This window comes from Desmodus rotundus, chromosome 1 (genome assembly GCF_022682495.2).
Source record: "Desmodus rotundus isolate HL8 chromosome 1, HLdesRot8A.1, whole genome shotgun sequence".
Taxonomy (NCBI): domain Eukaryota; kingdom Metazoa; phylum Chordata; class Mammalia; order Chiroptera; family Phyllostomidae; genus Desmodus; species Desmodus rotundus.
The window spans coordinates 30806060-30830189 of NC_071387.1; the positions used below are offsets into that span (position 1 = coordinate 30806060).

General features: G+C 43.3%; 1 protein-coding gene across 2 annotated transcripts in view; it reads right to left on the reverse strand.

Moving 5' to 3' along the window:
* MELK (maternal embryonic leucine zipper kinase) overlaps positions 1-5623 on the reverse strand; it is a 72892-nt gene extending 67269 nt beyond the window's left edge. The window contains exon 1 of one of the 2 annotated variants that reach the window (XM_024560155.3): positions 5497-5623. The gene's annotated coding sequence lies outside the window, so the exon portion shown is untranslated. The other variant, XM_045195202.2, reaches the window with a different exon arrangement.
* Between the last annotated feature and the right edge of the window lie 18507 nt (positions 5624-24130).

Genomic DNA, 24130 nt, shown 5'->3' on the forward strand with positions numbered 1-24130 from the left:
GAGCACCTACGATGTGCCAGACCCACACTTGGCATGAAAGCTATAATGGAGAAGAAACGAAATGTGGTCCCTGCCCTCATGGATCTTACATTCTAGTAGAAAAGACAAAAGGCAAATCATCAGACAAAAAATTAAATAATTACTGGGAAAGAAATAAGCAACAGTGGATAGAATGAGTCACTGAGAAGGTAATATTTAAGCAAAGACCTAATTCAAAGGATAAGAAGTGAGAAAAGGTGATGGTATCAGCCTGGCTGACAGATAATTAGACCGGCTTTTCCTATCAAAACTTGAAGAGTGTTTCCAACAGGACCTGGACAAGGCCATGTAAACAATGTTTCTACGCAAAGCTGTTAAAATGAGAACAATCCTTTATTTAACTTACTGCTTCTTTCCCATCAATAATATCCCAACCCTATGTCACTCTAAGATACCCAAATGCTGAAATGCCCCAGCTCTTTGATAGTAGTCATTCCAAAAGTGGTTCTTGCTTCCCTAACTCCTTCTTAAAAATCACCCACCAAAAGCCCAAATCCTATGAGCACCTTTCAACTCACTCTTCCTCACTGAGACACCCCGAGGTCCTATGGAGGATGGTTTATCTTGCAGCAGCAAACTAAAAACACCTATTTTTTTTTTTATTTTTTACTATCGATTGTGTTCTTAGTGGTCTTTGGTTGGTGAACCTTAACGGGAGTTGTTGATGCAAAAAGAATGAAAGGAAGAGCATTTTAGAAAGAAGGAATTTAGGCGCAAAGATCCCAGAGGAAGAAAATTTGACATGTACTGAACTAAAACTGCTTTTAGAGGTACCAATAAATATGTAAGTGTAGATTTAGAACAAGGGCAATTGGTTAGCCATATGGGAGAAAAAGAAAAAAAAACATTGGATCTTCATCTCACACCATACACGAAGTCAATTACAGTTAGTATAAAAAGACTTAAGAAAGACAAATCTGTAAATGTTCACAGCTGAGGCCTCACCCGTACCAGCTAGGAGGGGTAAGAGGAAGAGGCAGAGGAAGAAGCAAAGAATTAGAAGAATACAGTTTCAAGGAAGCTAAGGAAGAAAAAAGTAAAACTGGTAAAAGAAAACTTTTGAGAGGTAGATTTCTAAATACATCTTCTAAAAGTACCCATATATAGGTCAAGTACCAGGGCCTGAGTAGGTGCTGAGAACTGGAGCTTTCTTTATAGGTAGGCATGGATTCAAAGGTGAACCTACACAGAAATGGTTTCTCTAAGCTCTTCTTCCTAGAAGCTAATGTGGCAGGACAAAACTCAAGATTTCAACCTTGGGAAGAGATGCCCCCACGCCCCTTAAGTATCCAAGCAGGAATCAGAGAGGCCCAGGGAAATGGACGTCACTGATTCAGGCACAAAGAATCTTCTATACAGTCCAGCAGGGCACACTCGGGCTCTAGAGTTCACGAAGGGGTTTGAGGCCAAGACCCAGCTAGTGATGAAATCCTCCTTCGCCTGGCCTGTCTCCTGTGCACCAATTTCCCTCGGCGACCTAGCCGTGGACCAGCTATGGCAGCACAGGGTTCAGGATCCTAGGACCCCATTCTCTCTAACAATTTGAAAGGCTGAGTTACAGGAATAGCCAAGTCTTACCTGGGAAGCAAAGGTCCGCCTGGAAAGGGCAGAGAAAATCATCTTGATCACTACTTCCCAGTAGTTAAAACCTGGTGCTGGTACTCAATCCTAGAGCCAGATGGTCTCCCTTAGAGAGTCCTAGCACGCCCGCTGAGGGCTCTGGATTGATGGCTGGCCAGCACCATGTCCGGTTCACTACCTTCAGGTGCTCTGTTCTTCATCCTGTCTCATCCAGAGCTGAGTGACCAGCATGTTACTAAGCCTCAAAAACAATCCTGGTGCTGGAAGACCTGGAGTGTGAGCTCTACCTCAGGAGTTAGTGAGTTTATAAAGGAAAAGAAAGAGTAGTCAGCAAGGTCTATAAGGGAGGATGGGTCATCTTCTTAATTGAGGCAGAGGGAAAAAATGAAATTATCAAAAAAAAGCTCAAGGGCCATGAAAGATTTTTTTTCTTTTGCCCTGACCAGGAATCGAACCCTCTGACCTTGTGATGTGAGGGACGACACTCTTAACAAACTGAGCCACACTGACCAGGGCCACGAGAGATATTTTTAAAATATCTCTCACTTCCTTTTAGGTGCTCACTTCCTTTTAGGTGCTCACTTCCACAACACATATACTAAAATATCCTTTTAGGGGGGTGGGAGAGGTAAAAGTGGGTAACGGGAGGGATAAATCGTGCCGGCAGGAGACTTGACTTGGGGTGGTGAACACACAACACACAGATAATGTATTACAGAATTGTACACTTGAAACCTATATAATTTTATCAATCAATATCATCCCGATAAATTCAATTAAAATTTTTTTAAATAAATGAAATAATCTATTAAAATGCCTAAAGCACTCTGATTCCACGTATCATTTTACACTGAGCAAGGAGACCCACAAAGATCACAGCTATTCTCAGTGGGCATGTGAGGGGCAGGATTAGAAATATTCTCAGCAGCAGAACTAATTCAGAAATCTTTGAAAGGGCATTTGTCAGTGCAGCAAATGTGGGAATGAAGTAGAACCACAACCTGCCCGCACCCCACTCAAAAAAAAACCCAGGAATCAAAGGACTAAGAAATTTCAAAACAGGCAATAACAGCAGTAAAGGTATAAAGGTCAACACAAGGCTAAGAAACGTTTGGAATCCTGATGACACATAAGAGCAGGAAATTGGAAATGGGGGGGGTGGGGTCAGGCTATAAATCTGTTTGGAAAGTCACTTGCTATAAAAGTGTAGGTCTAGCACTGGCTCGTGTGGTTCAGTGGACTGGGCACTGGCCTGCAAACCCAAAGGCCGCTGGTTCAATTCCCAGTCAGGGCACCTGCCTGGGTTGCAGGCAAAGTCCCCATTTGGGAGTGTGCAAGAGGCAACTGATCGATATTTCTTGTGCACATCAATGTTTCTCTCCCTCTCTTTTGCCCTCCCTTCCCCTCTCTCTAAAAATAAATAAATACAATATTTTTTAAAGACTTATTTCATTTACTTATTTTTAGGGAGAGGGGAAGGCAGGGAGAGAGGGCAAAAAACATCAATGTGTGAGAGATTTGGTTGCCTCTCACGCGCCCCCAAATGGGGACCTGGCCCACAACCCAGGCATGTGCCCTGACTGGGAATAGAACCAGCAACGTCTCTGTTCACAGGTCAGCGCTCATTCCACGGAGCCACACCAGCCAGGGCTAAAATCTTTTTTTAAAAAGTGGGCTATGGGGTTCATTAAAGAGCAAAGCCTCAACTAATGCAGCATCGGCATATTCAGATCACAGGGGCTAAAGAGGGAACACAAAGAGACATCTCAAAGTTTAAAAGCCACGAGATGGCAATGGACAAAGGGAACGAAGCAGGCCTCAGGAAATACAAGAATCCTAACTGCCACCACTGCACATGTCTAAATTCCATACAAGGACTGGGTTATTTCAACTTGCCACACAGAGAGAGACAGCAATTCATATGATGTGGGAATTCACTTCTCCTGACCAGTGTCATAATTAACTTGACAGATTTCTCCAAAATGACCTTTAAACTTACAAGTCATGGCTAGCAAAGATCAGCTTGCACCCATGTAAGACTGAACTTGTGTGGCTTCTCTTTTTCTTTCTTCCATTTTATTTATGCTGGTTCTGAAGTTTTTTAAAGATTTTATTTATTTATTTTTAGAGAGAGGGTAAGGGAGGGAGGGAGAGAAATGTCTGTCGATCAGTTGCCTCTCACACCCCCCAACAGAGAACCTGGGCCCTGACCAGAGTCGAACTGGTAACCTTTTGCTTTGCGGGCCAACACCTAACCCACTGAGCCACACCAGTCAGGGCTATTTCTAAATATTTTTAAGTGCCCTGTTTATCCCCTAGAGTTTGGAAATATTGAACACAGGAAAGACTTGTGATTGGACTTGCTAAAGGAGGTATATGATCAGTCAATATGGAAGGCAGCCCCTCAACTGTAGACAGTGAAGTTGGAAACTAGACCCTAATCAGACACCTAAATGTCCTTCTGAGATGACTAAGTAGAAGAATTGGGGGCATATATAATTGGGATCTTGAATTTCTCTGAGGAAATAAGGAATTGCTTAGATAATGGGGGAGGTTTATCATTAAATTTTATAGGATAGCAACAATTTGGGGGGGTATTTATTTACTTTTAGACAGAGGAGAAGGGAGGGAAAATGAGAGGGAGAGAAACATCAATGTCTGGTAGGCTCTGTTATGTCCCCTACTGGGGACCTGGCCCACAACTCAGGTATGTCCTCTAGACTGGGAATGCAACCAGCAACCCTTTGGTTCGCAGGCCGCTGCTCAATCCACTGAGCCACACCGGCCAGGGCAAAATTTTCTCATTAACATGGCATTATTTAGGCTATGCTATTCATTGCTGCATAATACAGTTACCTTATCTAGTGAGCTTGGTAAGACACTAATGCTGAGGATATTTCAAAGGACAAGTAGAATACAGAATGGCTTATTATGTGCCTTGTAATACATTTAATTAACATTCAGTCCTGCACCCTTGCAGAGGCTTCTGGGAGCACCAGCAAAGAGGCATTCATTCCAAAATGTTTTAAGGGATTGATTTGCTCATCTCATTGATCCACAGTAGATACACAGGAAGGGCAGATTCACTGGCGAAACAAACCCATGAAGGTGCAGTAAGGGCATTTCTGATTTCTCCCACACAACGTGGTTAAGAGAAACCAAAATATGAACCAAAAATTTAGGACCACTGGCCTCTGAGCAAAGCTCCTGGCACCTCTGATGCACCCCGTCCTTCGCCTTCCCCCATTCCACTACCAAAGAAAAATACCAAAGGTGAAGCTCAAGGACAATTACTCATCCTAGATGCTAGAGGCCTGATCACTCTTGGGATGCCCTCCTCTGGGAGTGTCCTTTCTTCCCACAGGTTTCTTGGAGGGAGCTGCTCCTTTTACTGCTAGAGCACTCGGTGCATACTCCTCTTTCAGCGTGAGCCTCTCAAGCAACTATTCGGGGAAAGGGAAAGGAAGGATTTGGACTCTGAAAAGGTGATGATAACACATAACACATTTCCTTTTTTGCTGGACTGCCCCAGTAAACTGAGTTGCATGAACAGAAATATCTCCGAGCCCTTTCTTGAATTTCTTTCGCGGAGACAGCGTCATGGCAACGCGGAATGGGAATTCACATCTGTCGAGCTGCTGGGTGGCAAACGCTTTGCCTGCACAACTACCTTACTGATAACCCTGCGGTAAGTTCGATCGTTAGCCCCACTTACAGAGGAGAAAACCGGGGGCCTCGGAAAAGCGAAATAAGTCATCCAGTGAACTGGATCGGCAAGGTGTGACTCTGGCAAAATTCTCAGCAGGGAGCAATCTGGGCTCGCGCCGCCGTTCCCCCGCGCCGCGAACTGCCAGGACACCGGCTGGAGACACTGACCTGAGGATCGGAGAGCGGGACAGAGAGCAGCCAGGCACAGGGACAAAGGTGCCCACCTAAGGTTGCTGGCGAAGCGCCGAGTGGGGACACTCCCTCGGAGCCTTTTGGATCCTACGGGTTTAGCCGCTTCCGCCCGCCAAGAGAATCAAACCTCCCGGGCCGGAAGGGGCGGGGCGCAGCGGGGCCCGTGTGACGGGGGCGTGTGTTCTTTCTCGGACCGGAAGCGGGAAGTGCTGTCCAGGCGGTGCATGGTCAAGTGACCTTTGGGACGTGTGAGAGGTGACTTAAATCCTTGGTCTTCAAACTGGGGTGCGTCTGTGCCTGCGGGCATGTTGAGATTCTCTAGGTGGCGTGGACACACAAAGTGTCCACATAATTCAACTTTCTTACGTTGTTTCCTAAAATTGACCTGCAGAAATGTCGCTAGTAGTCATGGTTCTCATTTTAGTCCCCCCTCTCCAAATCTTACTAGAATGTGATGCCACGAGGAACAGCAACAACAACAAAGAAACACAGAGAGCAAATTCTCCATTAGATAATTTAAGGTACCAGAAACACCAACCCAGCATCGTAATTGAAATCTTTCTAATACAGTTTACTGTTAGACCATTAGGTGATTTTCATTGCTGTGTAAATTACGATCGTAATGATAACTTGATCCGGGAGAAAAAAATAAAAAGCATAACCACAGGAAAGAAAAATACTAAGTATAAATTTACATATAAATAGACTTTTTCTGAGAACTGTTTTAGGTTCAGGGCAAATTTGAGAGGAAGGTACAGAGAGTTCTAACCACTCTGCCCCCACACATGCATAGCCACTCCCAAAATTAATATCCCCCACCAGAGTGGTACATATGTTACAACTAATGAACCTACATTGACATATCGTCACCCAAATGTACATATCATGTACATTTGAGGGGTTTACACAAATGTATGATGACATGTAACTGTTAGGTAGCCGAGGTGGCTAAAAAAAGGACCCGGAGCCAGAGAAGTCCAATTAAGGCCTCTTATTCCAGTCAGGACACTGCGATCAGGTGGGCTGGGTCCGAACAGACAGACCCAAGGGAAAGGGTAGAAGGGCTTTTAAGGTGTGTAGCAGCCCCCCAAAGGAGGGTGAGTCACCCTGTTGATCTGCTTCTGGTGTGCAGGGCATCTGATCAGGGAGGGCTGATTGTGTAGACAGCTGGAGGGAGAGGGGAGGGGCAGTGAGGATTCCACCGGTTTCCAGCAGGATGCCAGCAGCTACGCTTGAATTGTATCTGATTTGGGGAATTTTGTGGTCAGGTATTTAGCCGGTGACGTGCCCCTTCTTTGTTCCAGCATAGGCGGTGGCTTAGGTCCATGCCCCAGTACATTCTAAGAATAACCCCCATTATAGTATCATGTTGTTTTACTGCCCTAAAAATTCTGTGATCTGCCTATCTGTGAAGCTTGTAGTGTATATGTGTATTTTTATTGTAGTGAACTACAATAGGGTGCTGGATAAAAGATTTTCAAGTCAAAAAATTACATTAAGATAACATTCTGTGGAGTGGAAATATGAGTAAGGAGGAAAAAGAAAAAAAATAAGCAAGTATTTAAAAAGTTTGTGTGTTTTTGTTTATGCATTCTTTTAATGAGTGATGGTAGGTATCAAATCACTTCAGTATTTCCCATCCACTAGATATATTTAAAGGAGTGATGTTACAGCTTTACTTTGAGATGTTTACAATAATCCAACTTTAAAAAATATACAGGGGTGGGGAAAAGTAGGTTTACAGTTGTGAGTACACAAAACATTTATTCTTTTATTACTTATTGCATTATTTATTTGTATTACAACTGTAAATCTACTTTTACCCACCCCTGTATTTACAATAATCTATACATTACATCCCTTCTGACCATTCAAAATTATAATGAAAAATTTAGACTATTTACAGTTTTTCAAAATTATTTTGAATGTACACATTCAAAAGAGTTTAAATATTACTGAATTAAGGAGAGTAATTAAGCCACAAGAGAAAACAATTCAGTGAAAGGAGGCAGGGCTCTGTGGGCCTCTTCCCTCATATGGACAATAAAGAGGTTGGATTATAATGTTGCTGCTCCCTGTTTCATGAGTCACTAACTGGGAGGGTCCGGCCATTTGGGATGTAACATCTCTACCAATAATAATGCCATTAGCAACAATAATAAGACCCATTACAAATTTTTGAACTATTAATGTGCACTTACATGCATCATCTCTGTAACTTAATTTCCGCCCCTCTCACGCAGGGTCATTTGTGCTGTTCACCCTTTCATCAGTCACCAGTATCTACCCTATGCCAGACCCTCAGGGTAATGCCAGAGAAAGGGAGAAAGGAGATGTGGCTTCTGCCCAAGGTAACTCAAAGACAGAAGAGGCAGATCCGTAAACGACTATCTCTTAATAAAGCACCAAACTAGAAGTACTAGATAGAAATGAGTGCAGCCATGCTGGTTAGAGCTCCAAGAGAGAAGCACTTATTCCTGACCACGGGATTGAAGTATTTTGTAATGATATTAGCCCCCCCTCCCCCCGCCTGCTGCCAAAACAAACAAAAAAACACCAGAAGAAAATTCCCTAGGCAGTGAAAGCTATGCATGCAGCAACACAGAGGCAAGAAAACTCAGTCTCCTGGGAGAAAAGCATTTGGGGTGGAGCACAGAAGACTCCGTATGGCGGAAAAAAAGCAAGTAAGGAGGGGACCCATTGTGAAAGGCCTTGTATGCCAGGCTGTCGTTGAGGGGGATGCTGACCAGGAGAAGGAGGTGAGCAGATACACTTCAGAGAAAGCCCAAAAAGTCACTCTTTTCAGCATAAGAAATGTCCCAGGCCTGGCCAGAGACCAGAGACCTGGTGTCTTTGTAGCTGATCCCAGCCTGGTACCCAGTAGGAGCTCAAAAACTTTCTTTTTGAAATATAATGGGTGTGTGTGTGTGTGTGTGTTTAATTTTGAGCTTGAATTCCCATTCTTCCAAAGGAACAGAAACGTAATCTGCCTTTTGGAGTCTGCCCCACAATTCTCCCCAGCCCATTAAGATGATGAAAGTGGGCATCTGGCCTTTGGTCATCAGCCCATGCCAGTTGCTACCCCTGTTTCTCTCATTCCTGACAGCCAGGGCCATTTTGGCCTGGAAGCACTCTTCTCCTCTGCCACATGTAAGAGCATGGGAATCAGGCTGCTCCTTCCTTGGAGTAAAGAAATCCCCAAGCTTCAGCTTGGCCTCTTGGGGTTCTGTCTAGAAGGCAGGCTTGTCCCTCCACACACCATCAGGGTCTCTGTTCCCATTATTTTCCCCTTTGTCTTTTCTTTCTCCCAGGCCCAGGGAAACCTCTTCTTTGTTTGAGGGTGGGGTTTGGGAAGCCCCTCCCTCTCTCATAGAGATTTTATATATTCTTGGAGTCTTCTTTAATCATGGAAGGGTACGCATTTTGGATACCAAAGCAAGAAAGCCTCTTTGATTTTTCTTACATCTCTATCACACCCCTTCCCTAAAGACACAGACAACAAAAAAGGCAGCACCTAGAATGAAGGAGGGAGTGAAGGGGTGAGTTAAGGGGAGAATGGTAAACTACATGGACAAAAGAATATTGTTAAACATCTCAAAAAACTGTATTCCAGCACACATAACAACTCAGTACATCTTTCATGACACGTGAATGAATGAGCATTCACATTTGCCAGGAAAACAGTGATCCTACATTGTCTCCCAGCTTCAACTCAGCTGCAGTACAGTGTGTGCCAGAGCCACGACCATCCGAAGAACAGGTCATCGGGAGGTTCATCTTCTACAGTAACCGGAGCCCATAGACCACCGTCCTTGAGTACAAACAAATCTTGAGACAGCTTTAACTCTCAGTTGAGAAGCTATCCATGCCTATCAGGATTCCCAGAATCCCTGAATCCATGAGTGAACTACGTGGAAGGCCCAGTCTATTCACTCGGAGGAATATTTCTAGATTAAGGCAAGGCAGCAGGCCCCAGGTCAGAAAACTTGAGGCCAGTCCGCTGGGACCAGATGGGCTGCTGATCAGGCAACTTTGGGCCTGGCTGCCTGGCCTCTCTTTTGCACTCAGTCCTCTTGCCTCCTGTGACAGCAATTGTGAAGCCCTCCTTGCCATGAGTTCACCACAGAAAAGCTTTCTTGACTCTGCCTCCGCCATCGCAGGGCTGGCAGAGGACTCTGGAACGTGCGTAGAACTGAACTGGAGGACAGAGAGGAGGGCTCGGCCGAAGAAATGGCCATGGCAGCAGTAAGACGGCTTACGGACAGTCCTCTGAAACCTCCAACCCGGCAGCTGGGTCATCACTGTGCCCTTGGCAAAGCACGCAGAGCCCTCCGGAACCCCAGGGGGTTCACGCACCTTCTACCCCCAAGGCCCTGACGGGCCTTCACCGGGCCTGGGATTTTCAAAATCGGCCAGGATTCTAAGGCACTCCTCTGAGTAAACTTGTACCTTGGTAGCAGGCCCCTTGGGTGCTTGCTGTGTGTAGAGACCGAGATGAAAGTGATACCACTCACTCATTAACTGACTCAAATATTTACTGACACTAGCAAGTCCCTGCTCTCACAAAGCTCACCTTCCAGTGAGCAAGACAGAGAACAAACACATAAACAAAAGTGATTTCATTTTATACCTTGACACTTATTAAGAAAACTAAGTATGGCCCTGATTGGTGAGCCCTGGCTGGTGTGGCTCAGTGGATTGAGCACCAGCCTGCAAACCAAAGGGTCACTGGTTTGATTCCGAGTCAGGGCCCATGCCTGGGTTGCAGGCCAGGTCCCCAGTAGGAGAGGCAACCACACATTGATGTTTCTCTCCCTCTCTTTCTTACTCCTTTCCCCTCTGTCTACAAATAAATAAATAAATAAATAATATATTTTTTAAAAGAAATAAAACTAAGTATGGAGAGGGGGTAAGTAGAAAGTGATGTGGCGAGGGAGTTAACAAGGTAAGATAAGGTAGTCTGGAAAGGCCCCTCTGAGGAGGTAACAAGAGAGCAGAGGTGTGAAGGATGAAAAACAGAGAGCCTGCGAAAAGAACATTCCACACAGAGGGAACCACAGAGACAGGCTCAGCATGTGTCAAGTGGGCTTGTGTGGCTGGAGAGAAGGGAGCAAGAGCAGAGGACCTGACAGGCAGAGAGGCGGGAGCCCCGGGACTGTGTAGGGCGCTGCAGCTCCTGGCAGTACTCACTGCAATTCCATTCCCAATGTGATGTAAAGTCACACTTGGGAGATGACATGGCCTGACTTACATTTTTAAAAGACCAGAAGGCAGCTATGTGGAGAATTGCCTGGAAAAGGAAGGGTTGAAGCTGTAAGACCAGTCAAGAAAGTTGGTGCTGTTGAAGTGGCTGATGGTGGCTTAGATCTGGGTAACAGTAGTGGGTGGTGAAAAGTTGTTGGGCTGCTAGATGTATTTTAAAGGAAGAACCCACAAAATTTGCTGATGGATTGGATCTTTGGGGGGTGAGGAAAAGAGAGGAGTCAAGGATAATGCCAAGGTTTTTGAGCTGAGCAACGGGATAAATGGTGATGCCATCAACTCAAGTGGTTGTATATAGGAGTGGAGGTGGGAGGAGGTCTGGAATCAAGAACTCTGTCTGAGCCCTGGACGGGCAGCTCCATTGGTTAGAGTGTCTTCCCAAGTTGCCAAGGCTGTGGGTCCAATCCCATCAGGGCACATACAAGAATCAACTAATGAATGCATAAATAAGTGGAACAACAAACTGATGTTTCTCTCTCAAATCAACACATAAAAAAATTTTTTAAAGAATTCTATTTGAGGCTTATTAATTTTGCACTGGCACGTAGGCAGCTAGGTACGTGGTTCTGGAATTCTGGAGATAGGTTGAGACCAGAGGCAGCCTGGGAGTCATCTGTGCAGAAGTGGTATTTTAATCTCCCAGCTTAGATGAGATGAACAGGAAGAGAGCAGAGATGAAGAGGTTTGTGAATTGACCCCCGGGACATGCCACCATGATGTGGTCAGGAAGAGAGAGAGTGGCTAAGAAGGGACATGGACAACCGCAAGGTGACTGAGAAGCCTGGGGAGGAAGTGCGTCAAGGGATGCATCAAAAGCTGCTGTTAAATTAAATGTAAGGTGAGACATGGGAATTAACCCCTGGCTAAGAAAGGTGGCAAGGGTGGGAACTTCTCAGTGAAGTGCTGGGGCACTTGCCTCCCTGGAGTGGACTGAGCAGAAAATGAAAGCTGAGGAAGTGAGAAGCATCTGAGAGAATCCCAGCAGGAAACCCTCAGTGGGCATTTTTCAAGAGACATCTTAATGAAGACACTACTCAGTGAAGGAAGTAAAGTAGAAAACTAAGGGGGAAGTTGAGACTTCCAGGAAATTGAACAGTGGGAAGTTGTTAAAACCCCGAGGCCCAAGGAGCAAGGGGAGAAATTGTATTAACTGCAGTTGGGTGAAAAGACACAGAAAGGGGCCACCCGGAGCAGAAGTTGTAGTTGAGGGAAATAGCACTCAGAAATTCAGCAAAGCAGGGGAGAAGCATGAAGAATAAATTGGGCTAAATTCAGGTGGAAGCCACTGGAAACCAGCATGTAAGGCAGCCTGCAGACAGAATCCACAGAAGCCAGTTTCCCCGGGGAGGGATGGGGGAAGACTGGACCAAAGAATGGAAGAGAGCTGGAAAAAAAAACCTTTTTTTTAAGCTGGGAGAGGGAGAGGACAGCAAGTACAGGTGACTCTTACACAGACCAAAACAGAACGTAGCAAGGCACAGAAATGGGTGAGCGAATGAATGTAGACATTACGCCCCAGCCTCACCACTTTTACCAGGGACACTGTGATTTACTATTCCTGGGTATTTTGGAAATTAAATGAGATGATGGACATAAGGTTCTTGGGCTCCATAAATTATAGCTGTTTTTATGTGCTACAAACATAGTACAAAGATACAGCATTAGTTTATTTTCAGTAGCTTTGATATTTAAGAATCATGGTGATACAATGCAAGTGCAATGAGGAAAACAAGTCCCCCTTGCTGGGGTCTCACCAGTTTCTCTTGGAACCTGTGGCCGTGTGCGTTGTCACCACCTGGTGGCAGCACAAGGCAGTCCTGGGCTCCATTGTTTGGGAGGGCTCTCCTTTCAGGGGTTTATGGACAGAAAGACAACCAGACCTGATGGACCTCCTGCTAAAGTGCACAGCACCACCTTTGAAGGTGCCAAAAAAATCAAACCTGAATCCAGTGAAGGCTCTGGATCCAACTGCCAATTTGCAGGAAACACAGGAAAGGAAGAGACACTCATGAGGATGTGAGCAGCAAAACCGGAGTATGGAAATATGGAAATCTCTCCGGGACAAACACCTTAATTTCTTTAAAAAAATAAAAATGAAAAATATAAGGAAAAGAAAAGGCTGAAAGAGTAACATATCACAATAAAAAAGCATGCAGGGAAATGTGAATGCTGACTAAATATTAAATGTTAAATGATATTAAGGAATCACTGTTACATTTTGGGGGGGTGTTGGTCTTGTGATTATAGTTTTTCAAAGGAATTACTTTAATTCTCTTTTAAAAGAGATACATATTGATCACTTCTTGGCCTTTTGGCTAAGATTAAGTGTAAAAGAGATACTATTCAAATATAGGTATAATGATAGGATGTCTGAGATTTACTTCAAAATAATCTGGCAGGGAAGGTGAGGAAAGGGGAAGATGAAGGTGAAGGTGGCAATGAACTTGGCCATGAGTTAGTAATTGGGGAAGTGGAGTACTAGTGCTTGGAAGTTAATTATGCACTTGTGTTAGGGACTGTATGTTTGGGTCTCCCCAACATTTTTTATGTTAAAGCCCTAACCTCCAACTGATGGTGTTAGGAGGTGGGACTTGGGGCGGTAATTAAGTTTAGATGAGATCATACGGGGTGGCCCCCATGATTGGGTTAGCAACTTTATTAGAACAGGGAGAGGCACCAGAGCTTCTCTCTGCCGTATATGAATACAGAAATAAGATGCCATCTGCAAAGCAGGAAGAGGCCCTTCAACGAAACTTGGCCATGCTGGGACCCTGATCTCAGACTTCCCAGCCTCCAGAACTGTGAAAAATAAATGAAATAAATGTCTGTTGCTTAAGCTATCCAATCTATGGTATTTTGTTATAACAACACAAGTACAGGAGTGGGCAAAAGTAGTTTTACAGTTGTTCGTATCAATACAATATAATACAGTATCAATATAATACAATACAATAACACAATAGTACAAGAATAAACTCTGTGTTTCACATACTCACAGTTGTAAGCCTACCTCTGCCTACTCCTGTGCACAGTATTTGGTCAGCAGACCAGCGGCGTGAGTGTCACAGGAAAACTTTTTTAGAAATTCAGGGTCTCAGGCCCCACCCCAGACCCGCTGAGTCAGAGTCTGCAGTGTAACAAGCTCCCCAGTGAGTCATGGGAACACTAAAGCTTGAGAAGTATCAAGTTACATTATTCTTTCTACTTTTATGTATGTTTAAAACTTCCACCATAAAGATATAAAAACTAAGATACTAGAAAAATAAAATTGATAATGTATTATAAATATTACATAAAATCTCATTAAACATTGTTGGGGTGAGTTAGATGCTGCTCAGAGAGCAAATATTTCTATCTTTTTATCAATAATAATTAAATCATAGTCACAGTGTGTTATGAATAAAATACAGCTCATGTCAACGTAATCTTTGCAGCAAGCCTCTTATGTACCACTGTTACAGATTTCAGGAATGAGTAAACTAAAGTTTAGAGAAGCCAAGTGACTCATCCAAGATCCCGTAACTTTTAAGTGGAAAAACCAGAACTCTAAACCAAGACTTCTAACTCCAGAAGCCAATCTGTTTCTACCACTACACCATAATTCTAGGAATCAAAATGTGTCCCCGGCATCTGTGGTTTGCTTTTATATAATTTGGATTGGGTTTTAGTCTTTTATATGTCTATTTAAAAAGTTTCTCAAAACACGGCTGTTGTTCCATGGTTACTTTTACTTCCTCGTTTGAGCTCTACTGACGTTCTGCTGGGAAAATAATGCAGCTCTGGCTTTTAAGTCTTACGTTACTCAAGAGAAAATTATCTCAACCCTTGAATTTATCTCATACACAGGATCTTGAAACATTAGGACTAAAATGATTGAGTTATGAGAATGGCATCAGTGTTTCATGAATTCATCTGTAGGTTGAAATCACTTGGGGAACTCTAAAAATTCCTGATGGTCAGGTCACACCTCAGACCAATTAAACTAGAATCTGTGAGGGAAGAACCCAGGCGTGGGTTCTCCAGGCAATTCCAGTGTTCAGTCCAGTTTGAGAAGCTATTTTCAATGGATACAGCGCCCTAGGTATCAATGGATACCTAGGGAACATTTTGGAAATTTGTGGAGGAATTTTGATTGTTAAAACACTAAGAATGGCTAAAAAAAAATAAAACAGTTGTAATACCTGCTGCTGGTGAGGATGCAGAGAAACTGGATTACTCATACAGTGCTGGTGAGAATGGAAAATAGTAGAGCTGCTCTGAAAAATCGCTGGGCAGTGCCTTTTAAAACCAAAAGTGGACCTGCCATATGACCCAGCAGTCACTCTTGAGTATTTATCCCGGAGAAATGACAACGTATTTTTTGCACAGAAACATGTTCATAATGTTCATAGCAGCTTTAGTCACAGTAGCCAAAAGCTGGAAACTACCACATCTTTTTTTTCTAATTCCTTGAATTTATTTTATTTAAAAAAAATTTTCAATTACAGTTGACATACAATATTATATTAGTTTTAGGTATACATACCGCCTATCTATAAAGAGATGAATGGTTAAAAAACTATGACAGATCTATACCACGCATGATGGTTAATTTTAGCATCAACCTGACTAGCCACAGGGTGGGAAAATTAAATGTTACTTCTGAGTGTATCTGAATGAGATTAGCATTTGACCTGGAGGACTCAGAAGAGATTACCCTCCCCAGCGTGGGTGGGCACCGTCCAATCCGTTGAGGCCTGAACAGAGCAAAAGTCCACAGGAGGAGGGGTTTACTCCTTTCTCCTTGCTTCACTGCTCGAGCTGCCAGGGCATCTTCTCTCCTCTTCTGCCCCTGGACTAGGTTCACACCATCAGCTCCCCTGGTTCTCAGGCTTGGGGACTCTGAATTACACCCCCGGTTTTCTGGGTCGCCAGTTTGCAGAGAGCAGGTTTGGGGACTTCTCAGCCACCATAATTACATGGGCCACTTCCTCATAGTAAATCTCTTTCTGTCTCTCTGTTTGCCTCTCTTTCTTCTCTCTTTATAAATATGCACACATACACATATATATTTCTCCAAACATAAGTATAGATGTATAGATATACATACATTTGAAGGGGAACTAGAGACATGCACCCAGCTGGACTTTCGGATCGTCTTTAATCAGTAACTGCTATTATTCCCAGGCTCTGTAATGCTCTTATTCCTGCCTCCACCCTGGGTGTTACATGTGTGGAAGAAAGATGACTTGTTCTTGTTCAAAGCCCTCTGCATCTGAAGAGCTATACCTGAGGAGCCTCCTTCACAGCTAGACCCGATTTAGGTGATAAGATATTAGACCTCAAACCAATGCCTTAATGGAATGAGACTTCTGGATGAGGGTGTGAGCATATTTTGCGTGTGGGAGAGATGTGAATTGCGGTGGCCAGAAGAGTGACTGTGGTAGATTGTCTCCAAATGTAGCTTTTATCAATTCCTTCCCTCCCTGTGCACACACGCCATTCCACTATCAAGAGATAAAATCTACTTCCTCACTCTTTAGTTTGGGTTGGCCTTGGGACTTGTTTCAGGCAAAAGAATACGGCAGAAGTGTCCCTGGATCAGTATTAGACCTAGCCTGTAACAGAACTGGTTTGATGCCCTCTTATAAGCCAGCCACCATGTAACAATGAGACTAACCTGTGGCCACCACGTTGTGGGGAAGCCTAAGGCAGCCCTGTGGAGAAAAAGACCATGCGGAGAAGCACCGAGGCGCCTACGACTGCCCAGCTGTCTGCTGAATGCACCTGAGTGACCCAGCTGTTGTCATGTGGAACAAAACACCACCCAGTCAAGCCTGGACTTAATTCCTGACCCACAGATTCATGAGAATAAGATACCTTTTTGTTGTTTTTTCTCTTTTTTTTTAGAGAGAGAGGGGAAGGGATCGAGGAAAGAGAGGGAAACATCAATGTGTGGTTGCCCCTCGTACGCCCCCTACTGTGGACACGGCCCACAACCCTGGCATGTGCCCTGACTGGGAATCAAACCGGCAACCCTTTGGTTTGCAAGCCAGCATTCAATCCACTGAGCCACACCAGCCAGGGCAAGATACTGTTTTTTAAGCCACTGAGTTTTCAGGTAGTTTTTTAGGCTGCAAGAAAAAACTATTCTCTGGATGGCTCAAGACATTCCCCTGCAGGAAAGCAAATACTATTACCTTGGATTAAAAAGATTATAATTGCTCCCTGGGAAATTTCTGTTAATATAGACTCAGAGCAAGGTTCTCATTTTACAGGACAAGTTTGTTTTCCAACATGTATATAAAAACTTAAACATCAGCTCTGGCTGTTTTGGCTCAGTGGATTGAGTGCCAGCCTGTGAAGCAAAGGATTGCTGGTTCAATTCCCAGTCAGGGCCAGGTCCCCAGTGGGTGCAAGAGAGGTAACCACACATGATGTTTCTTTCTCCCTCCCTTCCCATCTAAAAATAAATAAAATCTTTTTTAAAAAAAGCCTTAAACATCAAATTTCAACCACATAACTCTATCACCCCCAAATCTCTGAAAAATAGACTACAAACAAGGACTGAGTAAACTTTGCAACAAGACAGCCTTAAATAGCTGAGCCATTTTCAATTATCACAATGTACAAGCAAACTGTAATTTAAAAGACCATGAGCCTCAGCAGGTTCCCAGGCCAAGGCTGGACTCTACATCAACACACCCATTCCGGCTGGGGGAAATGGGTACAAAAAGAGGAATTCAGGAGAAAGTCCAGCCAAGCCTATTTTTTCAGCTTTATGAAATTCCTTTGGCCACTCCCGTGGATGTACTTTGTACCAGACCACCCATGTGGATACACAGCTCATTGCAAGCCTGCCCAGAGACTGAAGACAAGCCACAGCCACATCAAAAGCATTGAAAAACTAAATATCCCTGAGTCCTTTGCAAATCACCGGTACCATTTAGGACCATGATAGCCTGAAAGGGAATCCCTCTTTCCCCTGTTCTGTAGTGGCTTTTACCTGCAGAGAGAAGCGGCATCTATAACTAAGAGATGCCCATTCAGGAACTACTATAAAGGACACACGGACAAAACCAAGGGGGAAGGTGGAAGCAAGGGAGGGAGGTGAGTTTGGCTGGGGTGGGGGGAAGTGGGAAGGAGGAAATGCATACAACTGCAATTGAACAACAAAATAACTTTTTTAACAAAACAAGAAAAAAAAAAGGAGATGCCCACAGTGAAGTATTCTTGGAGAACTATATGAATATGCAGGATAAATAACCCCAGGACTGACTCCGTGAACCAGGAAACCTCAGAGTGAATCCCGCCTGTGGTATTCCTTGCACTCTTTATCCTGCTTGCAATGGTGGTTTGCTACTGCCTACCAGGAATATCTTCCTTCCCCCCACTCGCTTTCTCCATCATAAAGTGATGATGACAATTATCTCTAGAAAGGCGTATTCACAACCCAGTGTACAGATAGGTACAAATATGTGGAATTGTCTATTCCAAGAGGGGAGAATACAATGAGGAAAGCAGCCCCTCCATAATAAAACGCTGGAAAATATCATGCCGGCAAAATCTCAATCAGCGAAAATATCTTTAATGTTTTACTCACCCACACAAATACTGTCATGCTTTTACAATGATTCTAAATATTTTATTGGACAAATAACTATGACTACTATCGAATACAGGTTATTGCTATTCTTTTAAAAAGCCTTTTTCAAAAAGCAAAATGAGACTTTTTATATTGGAAGCCTGAAACATACAACAGTGGACAAAACAGTACAGTAAACCGCACACTCATCACCAAGCTATACCACTTACCAACTCATGGTCAGCCTGGTTTCGTCTACACCCTTGCCTGCCATCCCCCCGCCCGTATTATTTGGAAGTAAGCCCCAGATATTACATCTTTTCATATAAATATTTTAGAATGCATGTCTAAAAAATAAGAATTATTTTAAAACATAACCATAATGTCATTCTCACATGTAAAAAATTAATAAAACTTCTGTAATATAATCAAGTATCCAGAGTGCACATTTCCTCAATTGTCTTATTTTTTTTCCAGTTTGTTCAAATCAGGATTCAAATAAGATCTGTATTTTGCAATGTTCCTTAAGACTCTCTTAATCTATAGGATTTTAGGCTTTGTAGGCTCTACAGTTTCTTTTTTTTTAAATATTTTATTTATTTACTTTTTTAGAGAGGGAGTAAAGAGGGAGAAACAGAAGGAGAGAAACATCAATGTATGGCTGCCTCTTACACACCCCTACTAGGGACCTGGCCCGCAATGCAGGCATGTGCCCTGACTAGGAATTGAACCAGCAACCCTTTGGTTCATAGGTCAGCACTCTACCCACTGAGCCACACACCAGCTAGGGCTGGCCTATGCAGTTTCTGTTGTCACTACTCAATTCTGCCACTGTTGCACAGAAGCAGCCATAAACAATATGTAAGTTAATGGTTGTGTTTCAATAAAACTTTATGGACCCTGAACTTTGATTTTCACATAAGTCTTATTATTATTCTCATTTTGACTTTTTTCAACCATTTAAAAAGGTAAACTCCATTCTTAGCTCACAGGCTTTACAAAGTCAGGTCATGGACTGGATTTGGTCCACAGGAAGGATTTGGCCTATTGGCCGAAGTTTGCTGACCCTTGCCCTAAATCATAACTTCTGCACAACTTTTTCCAGATTTGACATCTGGCTTTTGGGGGGATGGCAATAAGTTACAAATACATGGGATGACCCCCTACCAGCTTAAGGCAAGAAATAAAAATGAATCTCACATCTCATTTTAACTGCTGGGCGACTGTCTAGAACTATTGAGGGCGAAAGCCTCACTTTATTTCAAACATGCTTTTTAACATGCTTCTTATAGGTGAAATGAGGGCTTGAGAGAATCAGGAAGCCAGGAAAGAAAAGTAACTGACCATGGCCCACATCCTGCAATTTGACACTTGATAAATGAATAAATATGAATAAATAATAAAAATCTCCAGCTTCTTTAAACAAACACCTATGTGAAAAAAAACGCCTAACATCCTGTTAAAATTACCTTGATGTTTTAGCAAAATAGCATCACAGATGCTCAGTAATGAGTGAAGATTTTCTTTTTTGAAAAGTATTCTCAACCTTGGCTCCACTGGAATCACCTGGAAAACTTTTACAACTCCAAATGCCTAGGCCGAACCTCCACCGCCAGTTACCACAGTCTCTGGGGAGGACAACTCTCCAGGTGATTCTAATTTGTATCCACTGCTGAGAACCACTGCTATAGTATAATATTCAGAATTTGCACTTCTTATCCAGGTGCAGCACGTCCTGTCCAATGTCGGAAGGTACAAGTTGCAAGTTGCAACACTTGCATAATCCTGTGTAGCCTGACTCCTAAGTAGACTCAGATCCTTTGATTATAGACACCTAGTCTTTCTCTGTGCCTTTAACCTGTGTGCCAGGGCCAGGTGAATTCCAGGTGGACTCTTGAATTCCATGTCTGTAATCTTGGCAACAACAACAACAAAAAATGCTGCAGGTACGAATCAATTTTAAAAATAGCAAAAGACTTGAACAGACACTTCACAGAAAATATGTAAATAAGCACACGAAAAGGTTCTCAACATCTTTAGTCATCAGGGAAATGCATATTACAGCCATAATGAGATACAGTTTCACACCCACTGACAATACCAAAAGATTCCCGATACCAAATATTGGCAGAGAGCAACTGGAACCCATACAGTGCAGGTGAGAGCATAAAATGGCACAACTACTTAGATAAACTGTTCAGAAGTTTTTATAAAGTTAAACACTCACTTCTCCAAAAACCCAGCAATCTCACTCCTAGGAAATAAAAACAAATATCCACTAGTAACGTTCAAGAGTGTTCATTGCTTCATTCATAATAGTTCAAAAACTCCAAACAACTCCAGTGTCCGTCAACAGGGAAATGGAGAAACAAATTGCATGATAGTCATACAAGGAAATACTACTCAGCAATAAGAAGGAAGGAACAATTAATGCACTCAAAAAACACAGATGAATTTCAAAAACTTCATGCCGAGTGAAAGGAGCGTGACACAGAATACACACTATGTGATTTCTTTCGTATGAGGTTCAAAGAGAGGCGAAATTAATCTGTAGTACAGAAATCAGAGCAGTTTTCTTTTTAAGACTTTTATTTATTTATTTTTAGAGAGGGGGGAAAGAGAGGGAGAGAAACATTGATGTGTGAGAGAGACCTCCATTGATCAGTTGCCTCTTGCACACCCCCAACTGGGAAACTGACCTGTAACCCAGCCATGTGCCCTGACTGAGAATTGAACCAACAACCCTTTGGTTTGCGGACTGACACTCAATCCACTGAGCCACACCAGCCAGAGCCACAGTGGTTTGCTGAGGGTTGGGGAGAAGAAGTACACAAGGATTGACCAGAAAGGGGCAGGGGAATGATGAAACAAATATTCTCGTTGCCCACACGAATATAATCGTCAAAATTCATAGAACTGTACAATTAAGATCTATGCATTTTATTGTATGTAAGTTATACCTTAATTTAAAAAACCATGTAAGAAGAAGGCTGGAGGCTCTAAGACCACACATCACTGATCCCTCTCTCCCTGAGGGCACAGGCTCTGAGAACCACTGTGACCATAGCTGGTATCCCAGAGCTTCCTCCCCAAAAGTGGCTAAGTGAAGAATAGTTTGAAAAACATCAGATAGTGCCATTTTTTAGCCCTGCAGTCCTGCTAGAGTGTGGAGTGAATAAAGGGTATATCGTGAACCAGAAATGCGAAGGAGACCCTTAAATGCCAGGCCAAAGGGCTTGAGCCTTACTGAAGGCAGTGGAATCTGCTGGAGGTTGTGAGCAGAGACTGCTTCTCAAGTAAATGCCTTCTCCTTGAGGGTTTCACTGATTCACCTTTGATTCCTTCTTAATGCCTTTTAGAATTCAGAGGAATTCACTAAACCTACTAGCTGAAGTTCCTCCTCCTGGATTCTATCAAACTCATAATCTAGTCCTTTAATGATTAGCAGAAACATGGAGGCTACTGTTTGCTTTGGATTCAAACTTGTTTTACCTTTTCCTAATCCCAGGGAGATGCTTCCATGGAAATTTTCTGGAGAAGCCTACTCGCTTTTTCATTTTCCTCATCTCCACTGCACTCACACTCTGCAATATTTCCCATTCTACTATTCTTCTCAAGCCACTATCACATAGAACTCCAGTTCTATTAATTAGGACACCATACTAGTTTGCCTATTGCTGTGGAATAAGTTACCCCAAACTTTAGTTGCATTAAAACAATGATAATCATTTATTATCTTTCACATATTTTTGTGGGTCAGGGTGTCAGATGGGGCACCACCAGAATGGCTTGTTTCTGCTCCTTGATGTTTCGGATGTCAGCTGGAAGACTTGAAGACTGGAGGCTGGAATCATGTGAAGGCTCAGTCACTCACATCTAGTGACTGATTCTGGCTGTCAGCTCAGACCTTAGCTGGGACTGCTGGCTAGAATACCTACCTGTGGCCTCTCCAATTGGCTTATGTTTCCTCACAATGTAGTGGTAGGCTACAAAGGCAAGGAGGGAGAGTGAGGAAGAGAGGGGGAGAGGGAGAGAAGAATCTCGTTTTACCTTAGCCTCAGATTTCACATGGCATCAGCATAGCATACTCCACTGACTCACGAGGCCCACCCAGACTTGAGGGTGGTGGGAACACAGCACAGGCCCCTCCCCTCAGTTGGAAGACTATTAGTCACATTGCAAAAAAACATGTGCAGTGGGATAAATATATTGATCCAAAGGCTTCTTTGGAAAATACAATCTGCTACAGACTCTTTTGGTTTCACGTTAAAAAATCCCAAGACTTACTGGCTTAAAGAAGAAATTTATTGACTCACATATGTGAAAACTTCAGGCGAAGAGCTGACTTCAGATAAGGCTTGAATAAATCTTAAGCTATGTCACCAGATCCCAGTTTCTCTTTCTTTATCTCCGAGCTCAGCTTCTTCTGTGATGTGAGTCCCAGGTTCTCCCCTTGTAGTGGCAAGATGCTGCCATAGCTTCATCTACATAGCTTCTCTTGCTCAATTACTTCAGGAAAAGAGAAGTCTGTTTCTTTATTTCACACAAACATCCGGGAAGTTGAGTTTCTTTGGCTCTAACTATCCTAACTTGGCTCTCATGCCCATTCCTGAACGATTCGCTGTCATCAGGGAAATGTTCTGAGTGAATTAGCCTTAGGCCTGAGTCACATATCCATCTTTGAAGCTGAGGCAAGGTCAGCGTCACATCAGCCAAGAGTCCTCTGCAACAGATTAATTCAGCCCTACCCCTGGAGTATGCACATACGTGACTCAGTAAATTTCCTCTTTGTCTAAGCCAGTTGGTCTTGGGTTTTCTGTAACATGAAACCAAAAGAGTCTGTAATGATGGTATTTTCCAGAGATGCCTTTGCATCGATATATTAGTCCCATTGCACCTGCTCTTTTCTAATGTGACCAGTAGTCTTCCCACCGAAGAGTAAGGTCTATATTTCTTACATCGCAAAAAGTCTGGAGTCAGATACCTATTTGTGTCCATCCAGTTGTTCAACGATTCGGGCCTGGTAGAGGTTTAATTCTCTTGATCTTTCAATTTTTTTCTCACAAAATGTTTGCCCCAGTTCTTGTCATTATTTCTGTCTAGACATTATGTCTCCTTTGTGCCATATGTCACATTGCCACTGCTCAATGTAAAGTGATCGGGAAAGTGGGTACAGGTGAGGCATGCGGGGGAGGACTTGGAATGCTGTTAGGTTGTCCAGCCCACAGCCTGTCACATCCAGCCCTGGGTATGGAAATGGGTCTGCTTCACCTGAGCCACATGGCTGAAAGTTAGAAGGGATGTCTCTTTCATAGCGAAACTAGAGTGCACTTATCACGAGAAGGCTAAGGAGATGCTAGACGGCAAACAGAAGAAATCACCACCGCCTAAGTGTCCTTTTTAATTCTGCAATAGTCTTTTCTTCCTGTGGAAATCTCCAAAGAAACTCTAGTGACCTCTTACTGGTAATTGCCAAATTCTGTAGAAATTTAAGTAATTTTTGTATGAGATCTCTCTTTTGCATTTGATGCTGTTGATTATGTCCTCCTTTCTACAACTCATTACTTCCTCATTAAGACTTTGTTTCCCTTGCTTCTGTGACGGAGCTGCTTTGGCTGTCTTTAAACCTCGCTGGGCATATGATTTACGCATTTGAGAGGCCCCTTTCCTCACCTTGTCCCACACGCGTGGGCCTGACTGCAGTCAAACACCTTTCTTATTTTGTCTGCTCCCTCCTCTTTGTCATGCTTCTTAATTTGACTGCTCAGCTCAGGCGTTTTCTCT